General features: G+C 47.5%; 2 long non-coding RNA genes across 3 annotated transcripts in view; both read right to left on the bottom strand.

Annotated features, from left to right (window-relative positions):
- The window catches only part of LOC149361109 (uncharacterized), a 31,829-nt gene extending 5,674 nt beyond the window's left edge, over nucleotides 1-26,155 (bottom strand). For both annotated transcript variants that reach the window (XR_016288908.1, XR_016288909.1), the window contains exon 1: nucleotides 25,916-26,155. This is a non-coding gene — a long non-coding RNA (uncharacterized LOC149361109). The remainder of the gene's footprint in view (nucleotides 1-25,915) is intronic.
- Nucleotides 26-23,187, bottom strand: LOC149361110 (uncharacterized). Its single transcript, XR_016288907.1, has 3 exons — nucleotides 22,328-23,187; nucleotides 1,616-1,717; nucleotides 26-735 (listed from the first exon to the last, which is right to left on the bottom strand). It is a non-coding gene; the product is annotated as an uncharacterized LOC149361110 (long non-coding RNA).
- Nucleotides 26,156-27,424: the final 1,269 nt, after the last annotated feature.

The following is a 27,424-nucleotide window of genomic DNA, read 5'->3' as shown; positions in this document are numbered from 1 at the left end:
TGCACCGGCTGTTTTTGACTCGTGCTTCTCTGGTCTTAACGAGTTTTGCCCTTGCTATCATTTACTCGCAGGTAACCATCCATACATGAGACATCTCTCAAATGGGTGCCAGAACGAAAAACATCTCGAAAGTCCTGGGCAAGGTAGGAACGTCCAGCAAAGTGTTCAAGTAGAAACACGGGATTGAAGACGAGCTTACCCGCAGGAAGGCGGGGAAGGACTGTATGGTAGATATTAGTGCTGGCTGACCCCGTAGCAGTACCTCGGACAAGGGTCGTTCATTCGACTCGGTTAAAGAGAGACTTTGTGTCTGTAATGGTGTGATGGTGTGATACGCGGTCGAGTATGCGTACTGATGTCAGCTAATGAGTGTGGACAAATAGAATGAGGTACTGAAAAGAAAGGATATAGGAATTGATCATTAACACTGTCATGTCATACCTTCGAGGTGGAGATTCAGTGTGGCCCTAACTGTTTTCTGTATCTAAGAAGCAGGAAAGCATCACAGAAGAAATTGCCATTATAACTGGCAGACATTGTAAACCAGTTAAGGTTATAATTAAAGAGATGCTGTGTTTCTTTTTCATTTATCGCACGCTGTCATTGCCTTTCTCTTTGTGTGCATGAATCTGGTTCAACAAGAGTGATCTTGATGTTCCTCCCTGAGAGGCAATTCCTACCCTGCGCGTCGATCCGTGCCGCTTAGATGGGCATCACCGAGCGGAGAAGAGCCTCCTGTGATGGCGGAGAAAGGAAAAGGAATCGGCGCTTCTGCAACTTGGAAGAGAGGGTATTTTTCTTGGCTCGCATCCTCTTTCGCGCTCAATGGGCGTCTCACCCAACATAGGCTCGGCTAATAGAAAATCAATAACAGCATACGCGGAGTGTGTCCGTATCAGCGCGTCGTCTTTGTTCAGTGATGTTCAGAGTACCCTCATTTGAGAAGCTTTTAACACTTTTTCTTGCTCTTTGGCACGATAGGCACGTGTTACGGCAAATTCGTCTGCTACATCCTGCAGCACCAAAGTGAGGAAAAGTGCAGCTCCTTAAAAATGAGAAAACGTAAATTAACGCGGTGCACAGGTGAGGTACAAATTTGCATTAGCAGCCACGTCTGCGTTATTTTTACTTTTTTGCTTATAGCTTTTTGGCAATAGCAAAGCAGCAAGCGGTACCACGGGAACTGACGTTGTGGCCGCAAGCCCGATCTCAGATTTAGCACATATTTCTTTTAGTTGTTCTCGGAGCACTCCGAAATTGAGTCAGCTGAGATATAGACTCAGGAATCGTTTTTCGACCTCATGCGAAATAATAACCAACAATCTTTTCCACAAGCGCGGCATGCTTGGCTTGTTGCGCGTGAATGCTATGAACAGGACAGCAATCCGGCAAGCGCATGAGAAACACGGCAGAGAAGAAAACAGTCCTTAGTACGGTGCGCACGGCTAGCCACAATCCACTTATCTCGTTGTACTCATGTAAAAGCAGCGTGAACATGCAAGCGCCAAGGGCATTCTATCGCAGCCGCGCCATCACCCAGCTTGGTCGATGGATGGCAGAAAACTACTTTCCAACTGTGCGCCTTTTAGCGCAAAAGCACTAATGGTCTTCTAACCTGAAAAATGCCGGTGTGTGGTGAAGCCTTTGTATTTAGGGACGTGATGCTGGAAATTCCGGGGCATAAACGAGACCTTGAATTAGGATGACCTTGGCCAACCTGGAGTAATAAAGTAAATAAATGGCTCGTGATTTAGCGTTCGTGACCAAAAAATATTGTGCGAATGCACAGTTTCTTTGTCCAAGTGCATACCACCTCCATGCACCTGAAAGCGCGTCTGAGGTGTACACTGACGTAGGGAGGCAGTTATGCACGTCTTCAACGTTTTCTTCGTCAGTTCCAATTTACCCAATGCCTATGCTCCATTGCAGCTCTGTGCAGCAATTTTGTCAACACCAACGAGTAATGCTCTAGTGCCATGCTTCTGCCACAACGTTGTCCACGCACAACACATGCATAGCACATCTGTTTGTAACTATCAACACATAGCTCAAAACGCGAATATCACTTTTCTGGTAGCATTAATTGATGAAGAAGACGATGTGCACTGCACAGCGCGTGAGCGTGTCGCGGTTTAACAGGGGCCTTGCTAGGCTGCGGCGGTAGCATAGTCCTCTCTTGGAGTGGTCAGTGAAGCTGATCTGTTCGCGCTACCGCGGGTTTGAAATCCCAGTTATGGGCGTTTATTTGATATAATTTATTGATTTATTTCACTTGGTTCAAACCAACAATTCTCGCAAGGTCTCGATCGGGGTTTTCCCATCAGAAAAGTGCTTTCGCACTTATATTGCAACGACTGGGGTCCGAACCCACGGCGACGCAGGCCAGCATAGCTGGCCACTGCACGAAAGCACTATGATATCAGCACCGGCGATCGCGCCTCGTTTTATGCTGCAACACACTGTCGCACTCTGCAACACATTGCTCGTCGTCATCTCCATCAGCTTTCATCTCTGCGCAATTTGCGGAACGAAAGCAAACGCGCTTTCAATTGCGCTTTCAGGTACTTGCTGTTAGTGACCACCCGCAAAAAACCTACTCTGGAGCATCCGAGGTACCTGGAGCATCCGAGGTACCAGGCTGGTGGACAAGTCCACACGTAGATCCTATCAGGGTTTTCTCTAAGAAGAACTTGACCTCCAAAAGAAAATTTTTTACTGACATGACGAAAAAAACCAGTTCCGGACGTGAATAAAATGTAGTCATCTTAAGCATTTGTGTCTTCAATTGGCGATGGGTATAGAATCAGCAGTTGAACCTGTTTTACTCTCCAGCTACGAAGTAAATACTTAGAGTGTAGGTATTGAAACGGTGTCTGTCCTTTTTCAAACCCACAATCGGATAGATTTGTGTTTAGTGTTCATGGTCCTCACTTCACTACAAATTTCCTTTTGTTTCACCTACTCTACATCAGAAGAGTCAGTTTTGCTTTAGGCATTTCGTTTGCTGATCTTTTTCTGTGGAAGGTTATTTACTTCCCTAATTTCAGTTGCTCTGAAAAAGATGTCTCGATTTCTCATTTTATAAAGTTAGGACGGATATCAACTGCAGCTGCCTAGGAAAAGAGTGCGCAAGTAAAAGAGCAATGTCCAAGTATATCGCATGCATAGCACATAATATAGGAATAACTTTCCTTCCCCCAGCCCAATTGCTCTATTTTTCGAAGCCAGATGTGTCACCCTTCCCCAAAAATTACAAAGCAATGCTCCTTGCCGGATAATAGTAAAAGGTGTGCCAATCAATTTGGAGCGTGAATTTGCCTTACCGAGCGCGATTGAAAAACCTGCAGGAATTGACCAGCTGCTCCTACAAAACACAATAAAAATTGCTTCGAAACAACGCTAGTTGTTTCGCAAAGATTAAGTGCCGCTATAATAGAGCTAGCCGTACACCAGCTGGGCACAACATTCTTTCGTATAGTGATTCGGCTTTGCTTTGGTTTATGGGGTATAACATCCCAAAGCGACTCAGGCTATGAGAGACGCCGTAGTGAACGGCTGCGGAAATTTCGACCACCTGGGCTTCTTTAACGTGCACTGACATCGCACAGTACACGGGCCTCTAGAATTTCGCCTCCATCGAAATTCGGCCGCCGCGGCCGGGACCGAACCTGCGTCTTTCGGGTCAGCAGCCGAGCGCCGTAACCACTGAACCACCGCGGCGGGGCAACACTTGAGGGTAAATGCAAGGACGAAACCAGCGATGAGGACGGTCCCTCAATGGTGACCCCCAAATTTATGTGGGCGACCCCCGAAATTTGGCCCACCGGGCGATCAAAAATTTCACTTCATCCGAATTTCACTAAGAAAGGTGTCCAACCTAATTTCAGTGTGACGAACTGAATGGTGATCTCAAAATTTCGGTGGGCCACCCCTGATATTTGGCCCACTGAACCCCCAAAATTTGGCTTCGGCCAAATTTGACAAAAATTGCTTTCCGAGCTAACTGAGCATGGCCAACACAGTGGTGACCTCAAAATTTAGGTGGGCCACCCCCAAAATTTGACTTCGACCGGATATGATAAGGCCACCGCCGCAGGGATCGAACCCGCGTCTTTCGGGCCAGCAGCCGAGCTCCATAACCACTGAGCCACCGTTGCGGACTGCATAGTGATTCCATAACCTTGCTGTGGTTTGAAACGTTTGTAAGAATTCACTCTTGTTTCGTGTTTAGCGTAATGGTCGCAGCAAGAAATATGTACAAGAAGACACAGCGGACTAATCAAGACGCGTTAGCGATTATTTTACACAGTTGAAATAACTGTTATCCGTGCCTCTTCAAAAACTGACACATGCCAATCACTTCGAGTTAGCGGTATGTGTTTGTTCGAAGGAGTTATCGCCGATTTAAGGACTTCATGATGGTGGAATGAGACTGCGCTTACTTCGGAGCTAAGCCCGGCCCATTCGTACTTGCCGCCCGTCTGGCTGCAACAAACGTCCAAATATTGGGTTTTCATGCGTTCTGTAGATGCATTTCTCTTGTGACTCGCTTCACCTGGCGCCGAGGCGAAGTGTTTGTCATGTATTTTTCAACAGGACACTGTCTTGTACGGCTCGACTCATTTGACAGAAGCGAATGAGCTCCGTTCACTTCAGACTGATTTTCCTCAATCGCGTAGGATGTCTGATGCTACAAATTCTGTTTTCTTTTATGGGCATGCTGGTGAGCTGGGTCGTATGAGCGACGGAGCAGCAGAACATATACGCCAGTGTATTTGTAAAATAAAATGCGTTGTAAAGCTAGTTTCCAAAGATTTTTCCCTTGGTCGCTGCAATTATGGGCAACAAAAAGAGAGAGAATGAGGACTTCAAACACAATATGTATTATATGACTTGTTACCAACCATTCGACATTGCTTCATAGAAATATTTTACAAACACAAAACAATAAATAAAGCCATGCTACATTGTACGTATTGCTTGCATCGTTACCCAATGGTTCTTGTGCCTCACCGATGTTCAGGACACATGAAGAAATTAAAAAAAAGGATCGTTTTGGTTTGGTTTATGTGGGTTTCACGTTCCGAAGCGACTCAGTCTATGAGGGACGCCGTAGTGAAGGGCTCCGGAAATTTTGACCACCTGGGGTACTTTAACGTGCACTGACATCGCAAAAAACATGGGACTCTAGAATTTCCCCTCCATCGAAATTCGACCGCCGCGGCCTGGATCGAACCCGCGTCTTTCGGCTTAGTAGCCGAGCGCCATAACCACTAGGCCACCGCGGTGGACGGGAAGGAAATGATGGTCAATTTGCTCTGTTAGGCCAAATGCGAATTAGGTGCGCCAGCGGTGCTGTTTTCACTTCGATTTCCGTCCTCAGATTCAGTGTTCACGGATGGCAACTGTTCGGACTGCTATAGTTGGGTAATGCGCATATAGCTGGGTAATGCGCAGTGGCGCATCGGTGCTGCCATCGAGGGGAATTGGGTTTCTTGGGTTGAGTTATGCTGCTCTTTCCGAGCAGCCTCTCATGATTGATTGAGCTGCCGCCTGACACTGTGTGCAGGCTGCTTACCTGCCCACTGAGCGTTGGGCAGATGAGCAGCCTGCCACAAGACCGGCTTCACACAAAGAGGCAGACAAGGGTAAAATTGTGGGGAATGGCCACTGTAAGTGCTAGCGTGCTAAAAAAATTCGCTGTGGCTTAGCTTGGTTAAGCCCGGTAATTGCGAAAGCAATATCCGTACCTACGCCATGGTTCAGCTGGTAGTGTAGCTGGTGGTGGTGCTCGTGGTTAGACTTGTGGTGATGCATCGGTTATACAATCCAATCCAATCCAATCCCATCCAATCTAATCCATTCCAATCTAATCCAACTCACTCCACTCCAATCCAATCCAATGTAATCTAATCTAATCTAATCTATTTTAATCGAATCCAATCCAATCGAATCCAATCCAGTCCAGTCCAATCCAATCTAATCTAATCCAATCTAATCCCAACAAACACAAAACCTCCTCACAAACTCAAAAAAAGGATGGAATGCCGAAGTCCCACTACAGCATTTATCAAACGTTTTCAGACCATAGAGGCAAGACGTAGAAACACAAGCAAAAAGGCATAGCTCCCACTAAAGGTTTAGACACGTTTTTTCGCGAGTTTTAAGCAGCAACAAAAACGAATTAATGCATTTTGGTCCCAGAAAGGCAACTGGGTATAACGTTTTCGGGACCAATGGTTTCCAACAAGAAACAAACAAAAAAAAATCGAATCCTCGCTCTCTTTTCTCTCTCCGTCTCGCCACAGGCTGCGGGGAGAGAAGGTTTTGCTCTTTCACTCGTCGCTTTGAGAGATCAAACAGCAGTTTCATTCGAAGAGCCGAAGGAAATGGTAAACCCCGCATCTCTCTCGGCGCATGCGTTTCTCGCACGTGGCCGTCGGCTCCTTGCTGCAGGCAGGCGACGGCGGTCTGCATTTTCATCGCGCCGCCGGCAGCGGCGCGATGAATTGGAAAATTGGTCGCAATTCCACGCAGCAATCGTGAGGTCCCACGCAAGAGCGGGAAGCCTGTACGCTGCGTCTGATCGCGAAATGGGGATCGACACAAAATCGCCGTCGTGGTGAGCACTTCGCGCGGTTTCATCCGCGCAGTGATTGCCTGATATGCCGCTGTGCCCCGGTATCCAGTGGCAGATAACGTCATGTCCTTTATTGATGGCAGAGTGCTGTAGTTTTCGACTTTCCGAGAGCAGTTGTTCATGGGCTCCACGGCGAAGAGCAGCTTGTATGTAGGCCTTGGAGGGAAGCTTTGGAATCGGAGAAAATAGACCGCTGCTGAGGGCGATGCTGATTGATGTGTTCAATGGAGACAGGAAGAGCGGTGAGTGCTGCACCCGTCGAGGAAGTGTGGTGAGCTATCCTAATTCCAATTTCTGTAGTCCTTGCGAGGACGACCACGGAACCTGAAGAACTGATAGAGTTCACTGAGCTGTCGGTGTAGACGTGCACCCGATTTGCATGGGGCTCGAGGAAATATTCAAAAGTGGCTTGTTTTAGTTCTATCGGCGATAAGTCAATCTTCTTCCTGATGCCAGGTATTGAAAGAAGTACACGGGGATTGTGCCGGCTTCAAAGTGGCGACGATGGTCTATAGGCGTGTGTAAACTGGGACGGCAGAATGGCGTGATGTGCATCAGTTATGTCTGTAAACCATGTACAGTCTTTGTCAAAAGTTTAGAGCCCAGGGGGTTCACTTCCAAGCTTTATATTGGGACTCCAGGAGCATTCATGGAAGTCCTACCTATTGCAGGAGGCAGTACTAGAAATCTTCTCATGTCCAGGAAATTTGGAGCGCTAGAGATCCATTAAGAACGACACAGTGTGGTTCAAAAGAAAACCCCCTGGGCTCCAATCTTTTGACAAAGGCTACCTTGGCAATGGGAAGTCTGGCGAGATGGTGAGAGTGAACCCGGGATATGTGTCGAAAGTCTGCCCTCAGTGCACAGTAGTGGTTCTAAGTAAATGCAGCTGCAGACTAGGCCATAAAAGATATTCGTGCACTTGTGAATCCTCTGTACATAGCACGGTCTGAAATAGAGTTTATTTGCAATGATAGCGGCGGTCGCACACACGCGGATTACCTCTTATTCTTCGGCTTTGGCGTGGGCAGCGTTTCTAGGCGAAAGTTGCAAGTCTGGCGCCTCCTAAGTCCTGACAGCACGCCCTGTGGCGAGGCAAAGTTACGACAAAGAAAAAAATATTTGACGGTGGAAATACGCCGAATGGATGGACGGACGCTCAGACCTCGTGGGTCGTTTGCTTTCGGGCGGATGCCGAGCAAACGAAAAGAGCGCAGCAGCTCCGGAGACAGATACGATGCCGTTGTTTAGTGTGTCAAGCGGCCTTTTTGTGGCTGCAAGACGGGTGTATCGGGGTGAGGGGGCAACAATACAAGGAAAAGTATGCGTGCAAAAACCTCCAACACGCAGGCGAAAAGAGAGGTTTAGAAGCTGAGCGGAAGATTAATAGCACGCAGCGTAAATGGCGTTGCCTCTTGCAAAGAAGAAAGGAGCCGAGTCGCCAGAATGCGGGCGGGAGAGGTGCAACCGTAGCTCTTGTCTCCTGTTTTTTACATTTGTTGTGCTTTCACTGTCATTGTTTGGGCGCCATATGTGCTAGCGTCTGCGCAATACGGCCATTCTGCCTGACGCTGTTCGAGGCGACTGAAACGCTAATCTCTGGTTAGCAAAGAGCGGCGTTTCGTTTACAATTGAAACAGCGTTTCTCAAGAAATCAATTTCGCAAATGCGCAATAGTCGCATGTGCAAATTTATGTTACGAATCGTACCTTACAGTTAAGTATTTCATAGAGTGGTGCGCCGTTTTGATTAGCTATGTATAGTGCACTGATAATACCGATAAAAAAGTCGTGGTTCTACAGGTATTTGAGATTACAGCGTCCACATCATAATACAACTGAATTCAAATGCCCCCTTCTGTCGAAATCACCTCAACCACAGAACCAAGCCAGGTCAAAATCCCTGCAAGCTCCGTGTTCAACACGTCTAGCCATAAAATCAGAGTTCGCTGCCATCAAACAAGAGTGCAGGGCAACCCCTCGCGCCGCGTTTGTGTAAGACGTATGCGCAACAGCTGCAGCGAAATAATGCCCCAAAACCGAGTAGGTGATCCCACCCTACTCCGGAAACCAAACTGAAGAAGGCTGACATCATACCAATAGAGAATCTAGGTCGGCTTCGAGGCTTTATCCGTAGAGCCGTCACGCGCCTCCTGTCCTCAGCTGGCGACGTCACGCAAGTATTCTACTTGCCCCTGATTCAGTGGCACGCCGCAATCATTAATCTCCATGTGAATAATCACAACATCAGTGCCAATCTTCCCTGTTTGCTGGATGGGTAAGCTTCGACGGCGAATCAGCCGAAGCGCTGCAATGCATCGAAGTATTGAGCAACACTCTGAGCACCCGTCATATTAATTTCAACACAGGCCACGCGGCAAAAATCACTAGGCGCGCGTTTCGCACACCAAGAGTTGCCCTACCCTTGCTCACCCTGCATATTTTTGATGCGAAATATTTGGGCCGTCAAAAATCTGAACGGATTGCGGTGGATTGCCTGTTGCAGCAACTACGTGTTCAGCGGCCTCAGCACTCACCAGTGCTGTTGGCGTTATTGAATTTACCTCTCGCTTTCAGCTGGGAATAACGTACTCAAGCGAGGAATTCTCGGCTCATTCGTAAAGGAATAAATGTGATCCTCCTTTTTCGACCAATACTCCCCTCCCCAAACTTCCCTTGTTTACGCTGCTCGAGGCCCCAATGCTCTTGGGTGTTCAGAGGGACAATTTTTCATGTCTCTACTCATAGCCCGATTGTAGGCGCTAACAGCCCGCGCATCAAAGACCTAGGATTGTAACATGGGGCGTGGTAGCAATACTGCTCCTATTGTACGGTGTGTTTCAGCTGAGAGCGAGATACTGCGGCCGAGAGTGCCTTCCATGTTCTTGGTTTCGTGCAGTGGTTTTTGTTTCATGGCGCCTTGTTCTGCTGAGCATGCAGGCCCGGTGGGAAGTCTTGTGGTGAGTGTGCCTCCGCGTGCCTGCTATTCATATTCGATGAAGCCATTGTAATCCTGAATGCGTTCCCTCCACTGGATGGGGCGTTTATGGTTAACTGTATTGTATTGCACACTTTGTACCCCACTTGTCATGCCATTCGGGTTTTGAATTTAGTTTCTACTAGTTTCATGCAGTGGTAAGGACGTCTCTGCATTCTGGAGTTTAACTTATAAACAAGTTTTTCTTTTCTAACTTATGAACTTCGGACAGTCTTATTGACCAATATTCAAGGAGAAAATATGATGGTCATTTTTATCCATTTTTTCCCACGTCGAGATTGTTTATGAATTATGACATCTGGCATGTATATTGCTAAACAGTTTGTGTCAAACTGCCTGGATAAGGAGAAGTGCATTTAGCAGGCAACACACAGCGCAAATATCAGACTCTGTGAAGTGCACCAGACAAAAACGTCATGTGTATTACCATGTTTTTCTTTTTTCATACCTGCATGCGAAATATGCCGGAAGATTTCGCTTCCGGGAAGAGCAGTACCGATACAAAAAAGGGGAACTAGGACAAATCTAGGAGCAAGTGCGTTAACAGCCATAGAGTCAGTTTCTGGTATTCATATAAAGAAGCTCAGGTAGCAAACGAACGACACGTGCCCCCAATAAGTCGCTAGAGAGCACGATTCATTCGTGGAAGCCCGAGTACGAATACCAGAATGGTCATGGTATATCGACAGATCACACTGCCAAGCCACAAGCTTGAGGGGCGGGTTTTCACTTCCCCCGTTATCGTGTTCCGTTTCTACACAGATGTGAATTCGAGCCCTACCCACGGCAGTCTTGCTGAGTTTTTCTTGGGAGCATGTCGCTTTAGAATCATAGATGTTCGTTTTAAATGCGACAGCTTTCATAGCCACATGGAGAAAAAAATAAGTAGCCGGTGATAAATTTCGCCCATCGGCTAGAGGCAAGTCACCACAACGTATATGACTTATTTCCGCTAAAGTCGTCAACAGCTTCTTATGGTATCGCATAGCCAGTAATTATGTGTCCCTGTGAAAATTTGTACATGTGAAAGCATGCGTGAGCAGAGAAGTGGCCAGCAGTCTTTCACTCTCTCTATCTTCCTCTATACATATATACGAGTGAAGCCAATACTGGTTGAATCTAGGGAAATGATTCGAATGCTTTCTTCCATTTACGGTGTTGATCTAGGGAAAAATATTATTGTTATCGCTTCTAACCGGAAAGATAATTAATTGGAAAGTAGAAGACAGATAACTACTTGACGATTGTGGGAACCAAATCACGACTTCCGCATGTGGCGTACGGTACTGGAACAATTAAGCTACTGCGATGGTTTTCCAACCTTTTAATTTGAAGCGTACTTATGTTGGCCGTACCTTACAGCCAACCGAGCATGAACTGTTAAATCTCTACGTCCTTCCTTTGTTCTGCTTTTTTTTGTTTCTTGGATTCTTCCTTCTGGTTCTCTCTCGTATCGTAAAGACTGATAACAATTTCTTTAAAACCCAAACGTCGTGCTAATATTTCGAAGCCACGCGATACGCAACCTCTGTGCCATCGCTGGCAACACTGGAACCCACGCACTTCAGGATGGCTTCAACTGCTTCGCACTAGTTTTATTCATGTGCTAAAGGCACCATCGAGTAAACCTTTGTTTCTGAAATAGTTTTGTTTATTTGTATTCTGCGTCAATTTTGAATCGTGACCTTGTATCTTTAGGTGAATGACCTGCATTTCGAGCGTCTATCCTCCAGCCAATTTTCACTAATTTCTGCTGCAGATTCATTCAAACCTAGAACCGCTACGGTCTCGTGGATAGCTACTCTGCATGCATCAACATCTGAATGGATGCTGCAATATTCCAGGAAAATATATATGCTGAGATTTTTCTGCAGCTTTATCAAATAGCGCTCGTGTGTTATCACCTTGGCCAAATGTTTTTTGCAGCTTCGCATTCTGGGATACCCGCATCTCGCTTGGAAAATCAGGACGCTGCGCTTTGAATGATCATAAAAGGATGTGTTCTTGATCTCTATTTTTGATTTTCTGTGGAAGTACAGAGCCTGCTTATTTTCGATTGAATATCATCATTCATCATCATCATAATTTATTTTACCCTTAAAGGCCTCTGTTGAGGCAATACATAAGGGGGGGGACAAAGCAAATGCAACTGAGAATAATACGTTAATACAACAAAACATAACGCAATACAATAAAATGAAAAACGATGCATCACAATACAACGTTGGTCAATAATGAAGGGCGCAAGGCTGAATTAGGCGGTAACAATAACAACAATAAATCGAATTATCTCCCTGTGTCTTTTTTACCCTGAGTTTAAAGCTCCTTCATTTTCCATATAGCTTTCCTGCATATTTATGATTAGTGTTGTTGTCATTTTATGTGACTGTGTTTGACACTCTTTTTGCACAGTGGCAGTGAAGTGATACCTGTAGCAGCAACAACTGCGAGATATCTGTTACTACAAATGTACGCGGTAAAATTTCACTCAACCTGGAATTCTGCCGATGAGCCGATTAGTTACCGATTAGTGCTTCTCCTAGAGTGACCTACTGCTTTGAGAAATACCGCCCCACAAAGGTAGAAGCGATAAGAAGCCTGTCACTGCTAAGACGTATCACAGACGGGAGACCTGGCAATGTACGCTTAGTGATGGGCGCAGAGAAAGCCAGAGCTTAGATAAGTTGTCCACAAAAACCGTTGTGAAGAGAGCAACCGCAAGGCTGTCGAAGTGTGTAGCAGACAACCAGAAAGAGCACCGGCCTGTGAAAAAACATCCCGCCAGGGGTCCCTCTGAGCGCCTGGCGACTAGAGTTACTGCATATGCTACCAAAGGTATCAGAGTTGCGCGTCTGTTTGATAAACGCCGCTCGCGACTCCATTGGTAGAGCGCCATCACGTGGGGTCCAAGCAACCATGCACTGCGGAGAAGACGACGCTCGATGGGCAAAATCGTCCACTTTCGGTTCTGAACCGGTTTTACCGGTGTCGAGTGCTCCCCCGCCGCCTCTGTTCCCCGATTCGAGACGCCCTGCAGCCTTTCTTCTCCCTGTGAGAGCCTCCTCGGTACGGTGCATGTTTTGCCCATCGGACCAGAAACACGTGCGCTGATGACGTAGGCCGGCTGCCGCTGCAGCGAACTGGATTGACAGCCGGCCAAGTTCGAAGCGGATCCACTATCCAACGGCTGTTTACGTTCGCTGCTGTGGGGTGTCTAGCGTGCGTAGCTCACGCCTTTTTTTTTGTTAAAACTTGCATTGAGGTTTCTTTACCGAAAACAGGCTAGACTTGCGGCTCTGCGCTTTTTCGTGTACACTGTAGAAACGCTAAAATAGAGCTCTGCGTTCCGTATTTATCCCTGTTGGCATAAAACCTGAATAGCAAAGTATTTTTAATCAAGGGGAACATGTTTAGGCATCTGATTGTTTACTTCAGATGGTAACGTTCATCCAGTTTCGAGTAAACTGTATTTTTGATTTTTATACTGTCCTTTTTATAGTTCCGGCTCATAACTTTTTGCAGGGTTTCGTATTTAGTAAAGGAGACTATAAACAGGTTTTTTAACGCAGGTCTGGTGAATAAAGGTTGCCGCAAAGATGAATGAATGCTGCATTTGCACGGCGTATTTAGAATACTGAGTCTGCCCTTAGGTTATCAGGTAAATAGTTCGGGGAAGTTGACTGTGGGAATCGCTTGCTGCCGCAGCTCACGGCGCGCGCTTGAGCGCCGTTTTTCTTTGGCTACATTTGTTTACTGGGCTACGCAGTCAGCTTTTTAGATGCTTTTTGTTTGCGATCCATCGAAAAAGTGCTTTAAAAACCTCGTAAAAGCGCCCACGGTCGATCGGTCATGCTCTAGGCATGTCGCCTACAGAAACGGAGTGCGGCTTCGCCGCATAACTACGGTTGCTTGGCAGGCAAGATGGCGGACCTACGCGCAACTCTGCTACCTTTGGTAGCATATACAGTAACTCTACTGGCGACGACAGCGAAGTGTGCGCGCACGAGGGACATGTGCCACTAAGCCTGAGGACATCATCGTCATCATCATTCTCGCTCGCCTAGGTCAGGCTACAGGCAGCAGCTCTGTGTTCCTAAAATATATCCTGTACCAGACCCAACTGAGCCTATACAACAAGTTGCTCATCATATATCGTCCGTACATAACTAGGGCTCTTTCATAAGAAGTGAAGTTACTCAAAAGAATCCATTTTAGTACATGATTGAGCATAGTTTGAGAGGTGTAATGATATCTGAGCGCAGTTAATGTGAAATGCTGCGCTAAAGATATCTCTTGGGCACAACAATTCAGCGGCTTTAGATATAGCAGATGAAAACGGAACAAAACCTACTCTCGCATATAGAGAACAGAACTGCTTTGTACGTTTCTTTAACCCGAGATATTTGCTGACCTACCCTTGCCTGACTACTGCAATGATCACCTGCGTAATAACCCGAGCAAGAGCTCACCTATAAAAGGCACGCCTCTTTTTTTAAAGAAAAAACTATGATTTATTGCCCGTATTGACATGTATGGTTGGTTTATGGGGTTTAACGTGCCAAAGCGACTAAGACTATGAGAGACGCCGTAGTGGAGGGCTCCGGAAATTTCGACCACCTGGGGTTCTTTAACGTGCACTGACAACGCACAGTACATGGGCCTCTAGAATTTCTCCTCCAAAGAAATTCAACCGCCGCGGCCGGGATCGAACCCGCGTCTTTCGGGTCAGCGGCCGAGCACCATAACCACTGCGCCACCGCGGCGGCTATATTGACATGTATAGCATACACAGTCGCTAATGCAGTAGGATATAACACCTGCTTTACAAACAGAACTGGCAAGGTAATTTTAGTTGGCCAGAGAGGAACACCGCAAAATTCCCTGTGCTTCGTGCCGCTCCCTCTGATAACCAGCGTATTCATGGGCCTGCTTACTGTAGCACTCCGGAATCCGAGCCTTAGCGCCCGTAGGCCTAGACTCATAGGTGCCGCGCGTTATCTGATTCCTGCATGCAGCTATGTTTATCAGTGCTCTGTGTGGATAGGTGTCAGGAGCCGTGGAAAACATACCGCGCGAATCTGCACAACTCACTAAAATGAGCCGCATGCTCGAACTGAAAAGGGACAGACGGCTGAAGCGAATGCTTGCGTCATAACATTCCTTGGCGGTCCTAGTCTCTCTTGAACAACTTAGCACAATTTTTTCTGTAAGGAACTGCATCGTGCGTGACGGCTTTGCCATCCTTGTCTCGTACATCGCGCAAAAATAAATCTTTCTAGGAAGTAATATGCCTGTCATATTACTCGTAACGTATGCTGAATATTCTCAACACCACTATGACAAGTAGTGTATCAAATACACCTATGAATGCAGTTCCTAAAGGCGAAAGAATAGAGGTACCAGGGAAGCGTTTAAACTGAGTTGGAAATGCTTTCAGCAGCAAACGTGGAAACAACGCAGAAAAAGGGTGAAAACATTTGTGGGGTGCCACACAGCCATGACATTGTGCTTCTCAGGCCTGTTTAAGTACACTAGAGCTGCTCTGTCAGGAGATGGTCACCAAGATTTATTTTGTGCCTCCTTATATAGGCGGCGAGAAAGTCGAAAGCAAACTATGCTTGGAATAGTTGATTCTTCCTGTCTGGAAGTGTACGGAAGTGAACGGCTCCTCATTTATATTCTCGCAGAGCCGTACGCACACAAAAATGGATGGTGTCTTCTTCTCCTTTTGCGCAAGGTCATGGCAGCTTAGGTTTCAGGAAGAGCCATGAACTTCTTCCCGCGGCCGATCTAAGGGCCTAATCGAACAAACTGACATTCTCCTACGAGACTTCGAATCGCTTTCTCCGTCCCCGCGCAAGCCGATCATGTCAGGTCTTGTTAAAAGCAAGCTGAGAGCACTCGGTTTCCTCTGGAAACTTCTTGAAAGTGCTTGATTGTGAATGCATGTCTTGTGGGCACTTGCAGCGTTGACGTGTTGATGGCCTTGGTCGTAACTGAGTTCAAAACCGATCACTTTCAATGCACTCGGGTTCTCAACAACCCAAGAAAGAAAGGAGAAACTTCTCAGAAGTACAAAAAAGTCGGAGCGTATTGTGCAATGGAATTTTTTGCGGAAGGCTTGCAATCGGATATATACAACGCGCCTAACGCTACCGCCAGACGAAAACGGGAACAGTACTGCACCTTTTCTTATCAAATTTTTTTTTAAGCCTGCGACGTTAAAGGATGCCGATTCACGAATATCCTCTAGCAAAACGTTTTGTAATGCGCTTTATAGTAGCTCAAATATTTTTGTTCAAAATTTTAATTTCTCCAGGGGCCTTTGCTCCCTTCCCTCTCCTCACGTCGCTTTTCACACAATTAAAAGGTCGGCGCTCCTCCGCCGCCCCACCGCCGGGGGCGTTCCTAACCAGCCGGAGCTGAGCCGCCTTTTTGTCAAGGCCATGGTAGCTGCCTGACGTCTGAAAGAATCTAAGCAGCAGTCGTCCCTCAAATGGTATTTGCAGGAGCGATGCGGCGTATGAGGGTGCGAGCAGGAAAAACTCGCCGGAAAGACCTCACAAACTTTCGCGCCTGGTTGAGGGTCGTCTGCTGCGCGTAGAAGTGTTGGTTGGTTGGTTGGTTTATGGGGTTTAACGTCCCAAAGCGACTAAGGCTATGAGAGACGCCGTAGTGGAGGGCTCCGGAAATTTCGACCACCTGGGGTTCTTTAACGTGCAATGACATCGCACAGTACACGTGCCTTGAATTTCTCCCCCAAAGAAATTCAACCGCCACGGCCGGGATCGAACCCGCGTCCTTCGGGCCAGCAGCCGAGCACCATAACCACTGATCCACCGCGGCGGCTGCGCGCGTAGAAGTGTATTATTTGACAACACATGAGAACACGACGCAGAGACCGAGCGAGTGGATGCGCTCTGCTCGTAAGGAGTTTCCGAGCCCCTTTATGAACCGTGGGCTCGATGTTTGCTGCAGGGCAGGCGTTTTGCGGTGGTCCTGCTCAACTTATTTGCAAATCTTAATCTTTGATCTAATTATTATTGCGATAAAATTTATGTTGTGGTCGCGGAAAAAATTTTTGACTTTTTTGTACGAAAAGGTTCTAATTTGTGAAATTGTCATGACGTTATAAGAGTCACTAGACCCCAACTTACCGCGAAACTTCCAGTTTCCCGCTAAATGCCCTTATCGGTCGGGAGAGGTCACGTGACCTTGGGATGCCAGCACAACCTGTCCATCGAACTGTGAGCAAACTTCCTACCACTAGCAAACTCAATTCAGTTGTCACCTGCCCACTATGACGCTGTGCATCAGCACTACGGGAGCTCGGCAACACCAACCTGCGCCTCACAAGCCCCACCGGTGGCTTTTTTGGAAGCAGCCACCTATCGCGGCTGTGGCGCAATGGTTCACTGCTGCGCCACGGCATCGGTAAGGGTATGATGACTCATTGAGATCTACCAATGTGATGGGTAGGGTCGTGACGCCATCAACACCACGTTACCACCAGTGGACCATTTGTAGAGCACTACCAAATTTGAAAGTTGGCCCACCGTGTCCAAGTGCTCTCGCATTTTACTCTTCAAGAATGCGATTAAGAAGGCCCCAAGTTTTTTTTCTTTTTTTTTTTTTGGGGGGGGGGGCGGTATTTTACAAAATTTTACATGTGAGCAAGCCGAGCAACGACAAATACTTTTAGGCGAAATTGTCAAGGCATGGCGTTTCATTTCGCCAAAACAGAAAGCATCAAATAATAGGGCCGGTGGTAGCAATAAAAGTGTGTACCGTGCATTGTAGGTGCACGACCAGACGGTGAGGATTACTGGTTTGCACAGTCAAGACCGCTACTTGCATATTGTTACAAACTGCTTCAGAAACTCACAGGACGGTTACCACTGTGTAACGCAAGATTCTGCGGCAGCAGCTGAGCAATTTTTGTTTCGTGCACATTTAGGAAAATAATTTTAGAGGTACATACACTTACCAACAATTATAGATCACACTTCACATTTTTCACGTATTCTCGATCCTCTAGTGGCGATTCTTCCTGCCCGTGAGCTTCAAGAAGGAAGATTTGTCACCTGTAAGATGGCAGGGGGTATGTTCGGAATGGTCTGGAAGAGCCTGGTTCCTAAAAAGGAGGGCCATATATGTATTTCGGGATTTGGTGACAGCAGTGAGGTGAGTTACGAGCGAGAGTGAGCTAGGCTGTGATAAGTTAAGCCACTGGATTGGGACCATTTAGCGTGGTGGTTTGTCCTTGCGCGTTCAAGTAGCTTCGTGACTTACATCCGTGCAACCCCCCTCCTCTTCCGTCCACGTTAATCACTCATCCTCTGTGTGGCTATAGTCTTACCACTCTGCTGTTACGCCTACTTCCAGTACCAAACGCCGAACCCCAACCCAAGGAATGAGCCTCTAACAGGTTTTGCTGTAAGACGCATGCAAGATGCCGAAGCCACATACAACGTACTATGCGGAAAAATATGATGTGCTGCGGTACTCTACCATCTCACTTTACGTAACGCATGCACAAGATAATGTACACCGATCGGAAGCGGCCCTCGTGCTTTGTGAACAATTGTGCAGCAAGGAAAGTGACAAGCTTCTGTTTAGGTCTAATCGAAGGATAGCACTGAATGAAATGACGCAATGATTTCTCTTCTGTTCAATTTCATTCACATTCTGTTACCTCGTTAAGTGCTCATTTAGCTCCGCATCGAGTGCAGCATCCCCACGTGTAGCTCTCTATGATCACGCATACACGTACCTCTAGACGTTCTCGTTATAAAGTGCACAGCGCCTCGCTTGTCTCTATGAATGATTAATACATGAATATACCACGACTAGTAAAATTTTCTTCGTGAGGTATTTGAACCATTGGTTGTGTTAGCTGCTAATAAGAAAGAAGCAAATATTGAAAGCACTGCTTCAAGGAAATCATATTGCATGCCCAAGCCTGCCCTGGTCACTTTATAATATATGCCAAATATATGCTGTAGCAACAAGTACACGGGCCGTACGAGTTAAGATATAATGTAGCAGACCAAGCTTCGCCAGCCTATTATCACAGAATATCCTGCATGTCATGTTAAGATGGGGTAAAAGATTTTTTACTTCTGTTCCCTTTCATCCTGCCTTTCTTTTCATTATATTGTTTACATTTTTGCCTTCTCCAACGGTAAAATGTCTTCAACCTGCTATGTAATTTTTTATGATATCCAACCGTTTTTCTGCTTTATCTTGCCAACTTTAAGGAGGCTACAGCACACGCAGTTTTTTTCGCGCTCTCCTCACCACATGTCGTTTGCCGATCTGATACACATGTGTATTGAAGATAAACTGAAACTGAAGCCCTAAGTGGCTCGAAATGCTTTTCGGCCGTAAGCCCCTAATATTTTTATGGCTACTATGTGAAGGTGATGATCTTTCGATTTTGTTTGCTTAAATATACTGCACTAGCCTCAAATATGACGATGATAAGTTTATCTATACAAGGAAAGCTCACATAAAAAATGCCATGATTGACGCATATCGTCTCCGTGAAACGAGATCAAAGGTTAGCTTTACGTCTCTATCACCGTAATCAACCCGAGCACAATTACAGGCGACAACTTGTACATTCAGCGCCAATACAACGGTCTATACGCTTTCGTGTCGGCCGACCACAAACAATAAATGCGACGATCCCTCATTCAGCAAAGAAAGTTTCAGTGCATCACGCCGGGTTGAAAGATTTCCAAAGTATATTGGTTTATCTTCGTACAAATATTAACTCTGGTACAGCATTTTGTTAGCAGGCTTGCCCTAAACTGATCACCTGATTATTGGTCCAGAATTTACCAATTTCGAAAACGCTGGATGTCCGGCGGAACTGGAGATCAAAGCCACATCGGCCGCATGCGAGGAGAATGCTCAAGCCAAAAGTTCATTCCTCTGGCAGAGCCCTAAAGAGGCTGTGGCAAGGGTTCGCGCAAAATACATTCTGAATATGCTTTGGCGATTGCAAAAACAAAACACGGACAGAAACACACCAATTGTTCAGGAGAAGAGCATAATTAATGTCAACGCAAAATTTCTAGATCAAACTAGTCGCGAGAGACACAAAATGTACATTTGATTTCATAAATAATGCCTCAGAAACGATGAGAAACCGGACGAAGAAATGTAGTGAGAGTTAGTATTGCTGCAGAACTTCTAAGTTGTTTAAAACCGTACACTGGCATGAACCGACGTCAGACGCAAAAAGAAGTGGCACCCTTTGAAAGACAAAATTTAATGATGCGGCCGTACAGTAGTTCATCCGACAGGAAAAAAAAATCCCAAGCGCTGTCTACTAGGTAATCGTGTAGCGCATTGTACACGCTTAAAGGTAACGAATAAAAAAAAACATAGGTCTGTCGTACGTTTCACGAATATATGTATAAACATCCTGACTTCAGTGAGGATGTCACGAAATTGTGCCTCTCTTGTCCAATGCTGCCTTCTTTCGGTCTCTTCTTAAAACGTACACTGTATATTCTCCATAAATAATGATGTTGATTTCTGCGCGTCGCGCAATTAAAGCTCCCAAGCTAGGGAGCTAAAATCGGCACGGGGGTTCGAGTGTAATGCACTCTTTAATCCACATGAATTTCATTGGTCACAGTCAAGTACCGGAAAAATCTCGGTTGCACATATTAATGCGAAGAATTCTTTGGCTCATCAGCAGCGAAACCCGGAGTCGGTGTCGACCAGCAGCGCTGGTCCCAAAATTCGCAGCTGACATCACCGTGGTATCGAAGAAAAAAATTGCCGACGATTACGTTACTTCGTGATGCGAAATTTTAGCGCATATCATCAGCTGTTCCAGCTTTTCGATAGATTGAATTCGAGGAAGACATGTAAGTACAGTTACAGACAAATTTTCAGTCATATTCCTTCTTCAAGAAACACTCCACTAACAGTTCTTGATTGTCATGAAGGAACCTTTGGGGTCGGAGGAATATATGGATATATGCTCGACTTTCAGCACCAATGCCTGGTTGTCAAAGACGAGGTCTGCGCAAGTATTTAGCAAAGATGTCACATCCGTGGAAGGCGTTACGAGAAGGAAGAATGTGATGTTCCGCATAAGTGGTAATAAATTGCTGTTTGTCTTTATATCTACATTAAAGTCCCCACCCACTCTGCCGCCCTGGCAGATGGCAGTTAATGGTTGATCGCGGGTTCGCTCACCGTTGTCAGCGTCAACGCATACAGCCCACATCTCTCTCTCTGATCTCCCCACGTACCTATGAGCACGATTCAGGCGTCCACTGACCCCAGGAGCCAGTTATGCGCACTTCCTTTCCTTAAAATGATCGCAGTGTAAAACGTTGTCAACGCCAACGCCACTGAACACAACGAACGCCGATGGCCTATGGCTCCAGCGCCGCGTTTCTGGCGCAGCGTTGCCAATGCCAACGCATGCAGCGCACATCTGTCATTACCGCTACGTAGCTTAAAGCACGGTTGAGGTGGTGGTGGTGAAAACTTTTAATTGCTGAAATAGAGTTTGGGAGCCACAGAGTGGCCCCGCTACATGGTCGGCGTCCCTAGTTCGGGACACCGCATGACAATGCCCCGTCTCTCGCCCGTTTCACCAGAGCCCTTTGGGACTCAAGCGAGGAGCAGTTGAGGAGGGCCGTCTCCCATGTCTCTCTGGAAGGGGTAGGGGAAGGGGGGAAGTGGGGATTTTGAATACATGCCCACACCATGTGGAAGATATCACAAGTCTCCCCACAGTGTGGGCATCGCCCATCCGTGTTAGGATCGTTATGTTATGAAGCACCCCCAATGCCTTGAGTTTGGCATTAGAGGCAGCCACCGGGAGATCCAGGGCTCGCTTAGTTACCTTGCGTATGATGGCGGCTATTCGCGCCTCGTCTTGCCTAGTAGTGCGGAAATATGGCACGGCGTAGAGGATCCGGCTAGTCACGAAGGTATAGACGAGCCGAAGCGCGTCCCTGTCCCGCAGACCACCCCGCTTGTTGGAAACGCGGCGGATCATGCGCCCTACCTGTTCGCCTACTATCTTGCGTTTCACAATGCTGGAGTCCGGTCAGAGTCTGTGGTGAATGAAAAGGCCCAGAATACGGAGCTCCTCCACCTCTCTAATAGGACCTCCTGACAGAGAGATGTGAATTGCTGTCCTATCCTTTGGGTTCGCTCTGACATGCAGAAGCTCTGATTTCGCTGGAGCACATTGGAGCCCACAGTCAATAGCATACGCATCGACTATGGAAGCGGCCTGCTGAAGGCAGGCCTCCATGTCCCCAAGGCTCCCCTCACTGGTCTGTTACGTTTCGGGCGATTCGACGAACGACGAGCAAGCGGCGACACCGAAGGTTGACCGGAACGCCTTTATTCCAACTCAGCAGACTGGCAGGAAAGCGGCGCAGCGCTCTCCCGTGGCGTTTATATAGCATCCTGAGAACGCTGGCGCGCGTCCCACTCGGCTGGTCCAGAACGCCGGCGCGCGTCTGAATCGGCTAGCCCAAAACGCCGGCGCGCGTCTCACTCGGCTCGCCCAAAACGTAACTCCTCCCCCTTTTAGAAGGGCACCACATAAACTGAACAAGTTCTTCGCTATTATGCCAACAGCTGTGAAGAGCTCCCCCACAGTCGCAAGTCGACAATAACGTAGTTCGTGAGTGCAACACGCACCGCTGCTCCATATAACAGTCATGACGACCATTTCGGCGCTGTTGAAATCGTGCTTCCGAGATCTGGTGCGGCGGAGTCCACAGACGAAAGCACCAGCACAGCACAGCAGCACACCGTTCCGAGGTCTAGCTAGAGGAGGGGGTTTTAGCACGAGGATGAAATCACCCACACATCATTGTGACGGCCTCCGTGTCGTTGAAGAGATGTGGACTGCACTGGCCAGGCATCAAGGGTTGCCCCGACGGTGTCTTTTTGAACCTCTGGCCGAAGCCACCGGTGTCCCATTCTTGGAAGAGGCTGATGGCTGGGCAGACGGGGAAACAAACAACAACCAAGCCCCACATAAGCCACCGAGGTGCCCAAGATGTCAGTTCTGTTCACCGAAAATGTCTTTGTTTCCCTCATTATACTATCCAAAAGTCTTCCTAAATGCAACCAGATTTTTGCCCTAAAAGAAAAATATTAGTAGCGAACATTTGAAAAGAGGAATAAGCATGAATGATTGTCTGATGAGACTATGTACAGTGATGCAGATGAGCCAAAAGAAACAAGAACTCTAGATGGCGTACTTATTCGTGCGCCCGACTTAAGAAGTCTGCGTTCGCATGAAGTTTACCTCTCTTATGCTTCACCACAAAAGCATATTCCTGGATAGTTAAACTCTACCGGAGCAATCTGATGATCAATAATTAGTATAAATTCAGAGCCCAAAAGGTAACAGCGAAGTTTCTCGACAGCCCACACCAGGTAAGCTTATTCTTTTTCAATTGTGCTGTAAGCTTGTTCCCTCGAAGTAAGCTTCCTGCTGACAAACAAAATCGGGTGTTCTTCCCCTTTGTCGTTTTCTTGGCTTAGTAACACGCCCAGCACAGGCTGAGGTGTCAATGCCAGCTTCAGGGACTCAAACGCTTGACGCTTACGATCGTCCCATACAATGTTATTGGGCTTCCTTTTCTTGAGGGCATCCGTAAGTGGACTCGCCTTTTCCGAGAACCTGGGAATGTACTGATTGTAGTAATTCACCAGCCCGATGAAAGACATCACCACCAGCACCATCGGCACCAGGGTAAGAGGTGCTTTTCGTCACTCGTTCGGACGTTCCGTCCTCTGACACGTGTCACACGAACGAACGAACTCCTCAATCTCCTTGAAACAACCGGGCCAATAATACTCTGCCAATAGCCTGCACTACGTTTTCGTGATTCCTAAGTGCCCCGACCATCCTTCCTTATGAGCAAGTTCCAAGAGGTCACGCCTGTCCTTGCATGGAACTACCAGCTGGTCTACTTCATTCCCGCCTTTGTCCTTAAAGTGGCGATAAATAATACTGTTCTTCACATGAAACGAGATATTCGGTTTTACATTTTTTCCCAGGCTATCTCGACATTTTCCTAGCGTTGAGCCCATGGCCCGTTCTCTGGTAAGAGTGGCCTTATCAACATTTACCAGAGCACGGAAGTTCGCGCTTTCCGGCGAAACCAGCGTGGTTACGTCTGCTTCTTCGAGCATATCCTCCGGCATCCCTTCTGCCGTTTCGTTATCTGACTTATCAGCTTCTGCCCTCGTCGCGAGCGTTTGCGGCTCAGAGCCGTTCGCTGACGTCATGGAGCGAGTGACTACTAGAACGGGATTCATGTCAAGCGAGACGCCCGAGCCATCGAGCTGCCTTGCCGTTCTGTTCGAAAGAATGTACGTACGGGCAGTTTGGCAATACCCCGTCGGACACTGCCGCCTCCGTGTCTACTACACCGGTTTGGTTGGTTTATTGAGGTTTAACGTCCCGAAGCGACTCAGGCTATGAGGGACGCCGTAGTGAAGGGCTCAGGAAACTTCGACCACCTGGGGTTCTTTAACGTGCACTGACATCGCACAGTACACGGGCCTCTAGAATTTCGCCTCCATCGAAATTCAGCCGCCGCGGCCGGGATCGAACCCGTGTCTTTCGGGCCAGCAGCCGAGCGCCGCAACCACTGAGCCACCGCGGCGGGTTTGTCTACTACACCGAAAGCCCCTTCTAGTTTTACTCTGGCTACTGGCAAGCCGATCGCACGATCTTCCAGGGCCTGTCGAACCCACACGCAGTCGCCTGTGAAATCGTCTTGCTTCACTAGCGAGGTGGAAAAAACAGCGCAAGCTAAGACAGTAAACACAGAAAAGAGGGAAGACACTACAAGCGCTGTAGTGTCTTAGCTAGTGTAGTAGCTGTAGCACTGTAGTGTAGTGTAGCGCATGTAGTGTCTTCCCTCTTTTCTGTGTTTTCTGTCTTAGTTTGTGCTGTTTTTTCCACCATGAATTCACACCAACTAGCCCAAATGTCTGCTTTGCTTCACTAGCTAGGAATGAACCGCCTCGTGTGTCGCTCCTGTGTCTCTTAAAGCCTTGCAAGACCGACCATTTACTTCTATGTCGTACAAGTATGGCCTAAGCAGGTTTTCTGCTTTATCCATGAAGAAGTTAACCGGTGACACTTTAGGCACACGACAGCCTGAAGCCATATGAGCCGGCTGGTGACATTTGTAGCAAAGAATAGGCTTTCTTGCATCAAACGACTTTGTTTTTAGCTTTTGCTTTTCTGGATGCAACGCTTCCTTTGAAGGTGGAACATGCGTCGAACGCTCTGCGTGTTTAGAGAACGCACGAGCCGTTCCTCGCTCGTGGCTTCGGACAAAGCTAGGCTTTTCGTTATTAAACGTTTTCCCGTGTCTGGAGCAATACAGGTCTGCGTAATCTGCCGCCACTTGTACGGTTTTTACATCTGGCCTGTCCTGAGTCCAATCCTTCAGGGTTGAGGGAATAGAACAGAAAAACTGCTTAAGTGCAATCTGCGCTAGCCCCTTTTCGCGGCCTCATAAGAGTCCACACCACGGAGCCAACTCTCTAGAAAGCCCATCAACTTGTAAGCGAACTCGGCATAGCTTTCTTCCGGCTGTTTCCTTGCCTCTCGAAACTTTATTCTAAAAACTTCAGGGGGCAACCTGAACTTCTTCAGTAAGCAGGTTTTTACGGACGAGTATTCATCCGCCTCTTTGCAATCTAACCTTGCCAAAACATCAGCCACTTCCGCTGGCAGCAAGCTCAGAAGCCTTTGTGGCCAGCTCGACTCCAGGAAGCCCCCTTTTCTGCACACCCGCTCAAAATTTACTAAGTAGAGACCTATATGTCTCCCCCCACGCAAAACGGCTGCAAGAGACTTCGCATGTCCAATTTTGTCGATATATCGACCGCCATGGCTTTCTCGTCCTTCTTAACCTTTTTGCTTAAGCATTTCTAGCTCAAGTTCTTCTTTCTTCCGTTTCCTCTGCACTTCGGTCCAAGATTCTAATATTTCATCGGCGCTCGCGCCACACTTTTCAATGGCCGAGATGATCTCGGGCTTTCTCATGGCTTTCGTCACCTTTACGCCCAACTCTTCGGCTAAGAGCATTAATTCGGGCTTAACAATCGCACCGAGATCTATCTTCCTACGACCGCAATTTTACGAGGAAAAAAATCTGGCTGCTTTCCACCTACTGCCCTTTCCAGTCAGTGACAGTCTACTTTTATCTTTCAAGCTACCTGGTGAACAAAAGAGACTTTTCAGGCACTCACCGACAACCGCCGCGGAACCCGGAGCCGTCGATCCCCACCGCTGCCTCCAGCTGTTACGTTTCGGGCGATTCGACGAACGACGAGCAAGCGGCGATATCGAAGGTTGTCTGGAACGCCTTTATTCCAACTCGGCAGACGGGCAGGAAAGCGGCGCAGCGCTCTGGCGTGGCGTTTATATAGCATCCCCAGAACGCCGGCGCGCGTACCACTCGGCTCTCCTAGAACGCCGCCACGCGTCTCACTCGGCTGGTCCAAAACGCCGGCGCGCGTCTCAATCGGCTAGCCCAAAACGCCGGCGCGCGTCTCAATCGGCTCGCCCAGAACGTAAAAAATTGTAAAAAACGTAAAAAATTGTTGGTCCAAATTGTAATGTCGTCTGCATATAACGCGTGTTGAATGCCTTCCACCCGGGCCAGTTGGCTTGGGAGGCGCATCATAGCTATGTTGAACAGGAGCGATGATAACACCGCTCCCTGAGGGGTACCCCGTGTTACCGTCATGTAAGGGCCGTATTCCTCGCCCTCAATCCGAAGAAAGGCCTGGCGATTAGTCAAGAAATCTCGTACATACGCGTAGGCCCTAGCCCCACAATCGGTAGAACTCAAGTTGGCCAGGATGCTTCCGTGTTTAACATTGTCGAAAGCCCCTTTCAGATCAAGGGTGAGGATGGCTTTGTCATTGTGTTGCATTATTGTGGGTCGTATTACATCCCTGTGCAGCTGGAGAAGGACATCCTGTGCAGACATGTGGGGGTGAAACCCAAACATGGTGACTGCAAAGAAGCTCTTACTCTACAGGTATTTAGAGAGGTGATCCCGAACCATCGTCTCCATAAGCTTGCCCGCTCATGAGGTCAGTGATATGGACCTCAGGTTGTCCGTATTCACGGCCTTATCTGTTTTAGGGATAAACGTCACAAGTGACGTTTTCCACTCGGGAGGGAGTGGACGCCTGTCCCAGATCTGGTTGATGTATTCTAATAAATGGAGGTAGGCTGGGTCCGGTAGGTTCGTCAACCGGTTCACTGTTATGTGATCCCGTCCCGGAGCCGTACCCCAGCGCATTTTTGCTAAGGCCGCCTTAAGATCGTACAACTCAAAAGGGGCATCAAGTGTTTCATTAGGCCTGCCATAGTACATCTACTCAGGCCCAGGCTGGACCTCCGTAGGACGGAAATATCTCTCGCAGAGAGTGTCCGCAACTTGCGCCGTCGTACCTTGATACCCTTGCAGAGCCCGCCGGAGCTGCTTTTGCGTCTCTCCTTCCGTTTGGGAGGGGTCGATCCCTTACAAAAATGGATGTCGAGTTTCTTTTGAACATGTATGGGGAGCCTAATGATTCTAAAGGATCTCTATAGAAACTCGCTGTCTATCGAGTCAGCTCATTAAGTAGTCTATTTACTCTTTAACGAGACCTAACTATAAAATTTTGCTCTGTACGCAGTCAACAGAGATTCTTTAGAATTGGTTCTATAAGAGTTCATAATGAGTCAAATTTTATAGAATTTCT

Source organism: Amblyomma mixtum, chromosome 2 (genome assembly GCF_055824585.1).
Source record: "Amblyomma mixtum isolate Tamu chromosome 2, ASM5582458v1, whole genome shotgun sequence".
Lineage (NCBI taxonomy): Eukaryota > Metazoa > Arthropoda > Arachnida > Ixodida > Ixodidae > Amblyomma > Amblyomma mixtum.
Note: the sequence above shows the minus strand (reverse complement) of the source record. Positions and strands in the feature narration are given on the sequence as shown.